Source organism: Cynocephalus volans, chromosome 11 (assembly GCF_027409185.1).
Source record: "Cynocephalus volans isolate mCynVol1 chromosome 11, mCynVol1.pri, whole genome shotgun sequence".
In the NCBI taxonomy this organism is placed as follows: domain Eukaryota; kingdom Metazoa; phylum Chordata; class Mammalia; order Dermoptera; family Cynocephalidae; genus Cynocephalus; species Cynocephalus volans.
The window spans coordinates 61493132-61498987 of record NC_084470.1 but is presented as its reverse complement, the minus strand read 5'-3'; the positions used below and the strand labels follow the sequence as shown (position 1 = coordinate 61498987).

At 49.1% G+C, this 5856-nt stretch overlaps 1 pseudogene; it reads left to right on the top strand.

Moving 5' to 3' along the window:
- The first annotated feature begins 216 nt into the window (after positions 1-216).
- LOC134390104 (pleckstrin homology domain-containing family G member 3-like) lies at positions 217-2002 on the top strand (annotated as a pseudogene).
- The last annotated feature ends 3854 nt before the right edge of the window (positions 2003-5856 follow it).

The following is a 5856-nucleotide window of genomic DNA, read 5'->3' as shown; positions in this document are numbered from 1 at the left end:
ACCAGGATGCTGGTCTCTGCCTCCCTCCCCCAGGGTGGCAGCCAGGAGTGGTCCGTGAGCCTAACCTCCACCACTTTCATGTTGGGCTCCTCCAGTGACAGCCGCAGTGCCACCAAAGGAGCCCAGTGGCTCCGAGACTTCCACTGAGAATGAGGTTCCCCGCGAGGCCAGCATGCCTCCAGCAGCAACAACAACTCCAGCAGCTGGCTGAACGTGATGGGGTCCCTCTTGCAGCTGGTCAGCTGGAACAGCAGTGTGCTCAGGCTAGAGGGCAGTGAGAAGGGCCCAGCCCAGCAGCACCGCAGACTCCCTCAGCTCCCCCAGCTCCCCCCAGAAGTGGACCTCAGCATGGGGGTAGTCACAGAGAGTGGCTGTTCTGTCAGTGGGATAGAGCCCCCAAACCCAGGCTACCAGGTGAAGCCTGACAGGTCTTCCTACAAGAAGGAATCAATGCTCTGCACCCAAGACCAGCAGTTGCTGGACAAAATTAAGAGCTACTACAAAAATGCAGAACACCATGATCCGGGCTTTAGAGTCAAGTACTAGCAGAGCCTATCCTACATCCCCAAGGGACTAGTGAGAAACTCGGTCTCCAGGTTCAACAGCCTGCCCAGACCAGACTCAGAGCCTGTGGCTCCAGTGGAGCACAAGAGACAGGGGGCTCCCGGCTAGCTCCATGGGCCCTGTTTGACCTCCCAGGGTCATGCCAGGTGGACCCCAGCAACCCAGCTCCCATCACAGATGCTGAGTTCTGCCCATCTTCAGAAATTGTGACAATCTGGGAGGGAATAGTCTTTTGGGGGGAGCCCTCGGAAGGGGTTGAGTCAGAGCCAGCCAGTGGCTTTGATCTGCATGAGCCCAGTTCATCCTGGAGGATCATGAGCTGGGGGCCATCATGGAGGAGTTGGCCACTGCCTCTCCAGAAAGCACCTCCCCCACCCAGTGGCCCCGCCCAGCCCACCTGGCCTGGGAGCTGAAAGAACTGACGAAGGAGCTGAGCGGTGGTGTCCAAGGGGGGCTGGTTGCCCTGCTGCACCCCCACATTGTGCAGTTCTCCCATGTGATGGACAGCCGCATGAGTGAGCAGATCAAGAACAAGGTCTACCAGCTAGCCCCCCAGTACAGCCTCCACATCAAGAGCAACAAGTCAGTGATGGCCAGACCACCATTGCAGTGGGAAAAGGGGACTCCCAAGAGGGACAAGAAGAGCTCCATCACTCCCTGCCTACAGGAGAAGGCTGGAGAGCCACCGTGTGCCAAAGGCAAGAGAAAGCTGTTGCTGTCCCTCCTCAGCTATGAGCAGCTGATGGTCCAGGGGCACAGCCCCACACAAGCCCTCCTCAGCTGGGGAGACATCACCATGTCATTTCTCCTTTAGCCCTTCTGCTACCAGCCCGAGGACCACCTCACCTGGGGCCCGGCCCCCTGCCCGAAGCCCCCAGAAGACCCTTTGACACTGAGACCTTCTTGGAGAAGGTCTGACATTGGAGAGCTGCACTCCAAGTATGTCTCCCAAGATAAGGTGCTATAGGTCCAAGGGCAGCCATCCCTGTGGCCCATCTGTCAACCAAGTCACTTGGTGCCTGAGAACATGGTACAGCCTCTGTCAGGCAGGATGGGCTGCTGCTGCAGCCTGAGCACCAAGAGGGGTGGGGGAGGTGGACAGACCACTCAGCCCCAGCCTCCTGGGTCGCTGTCCCAAAGTGGGCCGGATGGAGGTAAGGCCCTATATTTCACAGCAGACCTCACCCTGGAGAATGACTGACAGGTGATCATCATGGAGAAGGGGCCTCTGCCCAGCCCCATGGTGGGGTTGGAGAAGGAGAGCAATGGGCAGGGACCAGGCTCACCTGCGGCCCTGGAGAGGCAGGGCCAGGATTCTCAGGAGTCTGCAAAGTATCAGCCAAAGGAGGAAGGTCCCAGAGACCCAGCAGACCCAAGCCAGCAGTGCAGAATGAGAAACCTGAGGGACAAGTTCCAGACCTTGAAACCCATAGATTGACTCCCTCCTGGGGGAGGGAGAAGTCAAGTTGCGTGTTGGGGAGGAGCCTGGCCTAGCTCTCCATAGCCTAGGCTCATGTGAACCTCCACCCAGAGTCCTCGGCAAGGCTGTTCCCCACCACACACACGAGCTCCCACTCTCCTGGAAGAATGCTCCAGTGTGCGGGTGGACTTACCTGCTGCTTGTGCCATGCACTGGTGCTACCCTGGGGCTTGTGACAACTTTACACAGGCCCAGATGAGCCGCTCTTCCCCTCTGAGGCCAGTGTGGCCACTTCCCTTCTAAGTAGTTCTTCTCTGCTAAGAAGCCAAATATTTAAATTCACCTCTTCCCAGGGAGAGCAAGCCCTGCTCAGGCCTCCAGCACTGGGTGGCTACTGCCAGACTGAGCAGCCCGCCCGGGAAGTGGCCTGGGGAGGCTTTGCTCTTTGACTGTGCCTTTTCTTAGGATCTGGGCAGGAATGAGGCCAGTAATTTAGAGCTTTCCATTCTGTGGTGTGTGTGTGTGTGTGAGTGTGTGTCCTCCTGTTGTTTATTCTCTTCCTGTGAAGAATGTGATAGACTCAGTTCAGGTACTTTTGAGGGTTGCCTTGCTGACCCTGTGATTGTCGCAAATGTACACGAATTTCATTATTTGCTCATGTTGCACTAATCACTGCTAACCAACTGAAAAAAAAAATAGAAGCAGCACTGTAAACTAAAATAGGACAGTCTATGTAGTTTGAATTTCAGCTGAAAACCTGCAGGAAGGATAGATTTGGTTATAAACCCTCAGGAGTATTTTTCCTCCTCTACTCAGTACCAAAATTCTATTTAAGACATTTTCTCTTCAGTGTTCAAGAGCTGGAAAGGTTTAATATTTGGAGTTCCAGCTTTATGGAAGAGGATCTCTTATTTGACTTCCCACCTTGGGCATATCTTCTTATCCACTGAGCCCCATAAAGTTGTGACAACCAGAGCTCAAGTTTTCATGGCTTAGCAAATACCTTCAAGACAAAAAGCCAACTTCAGTACTCCACTTACCTCTATGTTTTTTTTTTTTTTCTTTTTTGTTTTGTGACCAGTAAGGGGATCGCAACCCTTGGCTTGGTGTCACTCACACCACGCTCAGCCAGTGAGCGAACCAGCCATCCCCTATCTAGGATCCGAACCCACGGCCTCAGTGCTCCCAGCACCGCACTCTCCCGAGTGAGCCACAGGGTCGGCCCTCCACTTACCTCTCTGAATTCTCACTTTTATTTAGTTTTTATCCTGAGTATTTCTATCTTGCCATATCATCAATGCTTTTAAAATATAGTTTCTAAATTTTATCCAACACTAGCTTTTTAGCATGGAGATTGGTCAGGATTCCTAAAGCACTACATTGATGGAAACCTAATATCCTAGTAGGCATGCTTTTCCAACTGTTTGGCCAGGCCCATAACACTTTCTAATGGACATATCCACAGATGATGCAGATGGACATATGCCACAGCAGTCACGTTTTGTGCTATGTGATTCTATCTTCTTCATATCAACCAGATCCCATTAAACCTGATCCATTACAAGCACAGACATATAAACAACCTCTGCTTGATAAGGAATATCTAGATCAGTCAGAATCTAATGAGCTGGAATTTGACTTGAAATATGAAGAGAATCATCAAGCATTCAGTTCTAAGGCTTCACCTATGTTAGGTTTCATCAAATAGAGGGCAGGCCATGAGCACTCTGAGAAAACCAAAACAATAAAGTAGAGAAGTCCCTGAGAGAGAAGATGAGGACATTAGTTAGTTGGTAGCAGGAGAAGATAGCAGAAGCAGAGAAAACCTGACGAGCACAAGAGAGCGTGTCCATAGAATCCTGATTTCCGAAGAAGGGTCTTATTCAGTTCAGGTCTCTGGGATGCTGATCTTTCTACAATTTTATTACTTTGATCTCCAGGACATTTCTACCCTTATTGACCCCTGCAGAGGTCCCCCATCATGCATGCTAGCCTATGTGACACTCCTTGAAGCTAATGGAAATGGTAAAACCCCCTCATGACTATCTCACCACAGCTATGAGATATTACCGTGGTGGATCTGTAGGTGGACACATAAAAGTCTGGAAAAACCTGGTCAGAAAAAAGTCCTGGCAGAAGCTTTCTCTCCACTTGAAGCTGGCTGAGTTACAGATGATTTGGGGAGGGGTCCACCTCCTCTGGAAGGCAATGAAGGCACCATCCATGAGGTAATAAAATAAGCAGGTAGAGAACCTGGGTTTTGCTGCCATATCAAGGAGACGAATAAACCTAGGTCTTGGGATGCATGCTATATGAACACTATAACTATTCCCCCGTGTTGCTATCTTTTTATTCCTAGTTATGGAGAAGAGAGTTAACATAGCAGGCCTCAGAATGCTATCCTTAGGAAGCCATGCTTGCTAGGTCAGCCATTAGTTGGTGTCAGGAAACTTGGATTTTGGAAGTGTTTTCATCATTTCCTAACTGATAAGATGGTTTACTTTGTCTAAACTGCTTGTCCAAGCAGTGTGGTTTATGCTTCATACCTGCTTTCTTTTAAGAGTTTGGAATTTTTGTACATACTATCCAGAGGGTGCCTACATGACTGACCCCAGTAAAAACCCTAGATTTCTAGACTCAAGTGCGCTTCCCTGGTGTACAACTCTTCACACATGTTGTCATGAATTATTGTTGAAGAAATTAAGAGCATCCTGGGACAACACTGAGAGTATTGAAAGCTTGCACCTCGTTTCCTCCAGACTTTACCTAATTTGCCTTTTTCTTTTACTGATTTTGCTTTGTATCATCTCACTAAAAGAAATCTTAGCCATGAGTACATCTATATGCTGAGTCCTGTGAGTCCTAAAGAATCATCAAACCTGGGAAGTGACCTTGGAAACTCCCAACATACTAGTGTACAAAATCCAGAAAATAAAATGGTCGTTCATTTATTTATTGTACAAATATTAGGACACAAGACTTAGAGGGTGCTGGTAGCTACAGAATGAGGAGGAAACAGATGAGGGTAGTGAAACCCAGAGCAAGAAAAGAAAGGAAGGGCCTGAGACTGGTAAGAGGATATCTTGCACAAATATTCCTGCTCTCTTAAGTGGCTGGTAACAGGAAGGGACTGTAGATGGGCCATGAGAGAAGAGGATTCTGGTATGAAATGGGACTTGGACACCCTATCTTTCTGTCCTGGGCTCTGATTTATCTCTGATGGGAGGGAAATGGGCAGGTGATTAAAGTGCTCCGTGGCAGTTGTTCTAGAAGACACAACTCTGTGGTGGGTGTAATAACTCCTATGTCACAGGCATGATCATGATTATGATCTTATAATTCACCTCTCCCTTCCTTCCTGCCAGAGCCAGGACACTTGGCAACCATATGAGTATTGGATGTTATCCAGAGTCATGGCCAGATCCACTCAGGTGATGTCCTCAAGACTGGGGACATCTGGTGCCTTCTGAAGTCCTGAGATAGGATAGGAAGCCACAGGGAGTAAAACACCATGACCTCTACTCATCCATGTAACAATTACAGAAAAATGGCCAACATGTTGGGATTATAATTGAGAACACTGAAGATAAAATCCTATGGCCTAAGGAGTACATACGTGTATCCATTTAAACAGAAGCAAAAGATACATGGAAGCTCCATAGAGATAAGAAGAATCTGGGCTATTTAAGTATGGAAACTTGGCATCTCAGGGCAGGGTTTGGTCTTTTTGTTAGACCTGGAGTCTTCTACAAACAGAAAGCAACTGAATACTGGCCTCTTGCTTCCCACTTCCTCTCATCCTCCCTTTCCCAGTGGGGGGCCAGGGGGAGGTCGTTTTTGGATAAGTGATGGAGAATGGATGGTAGACAGAA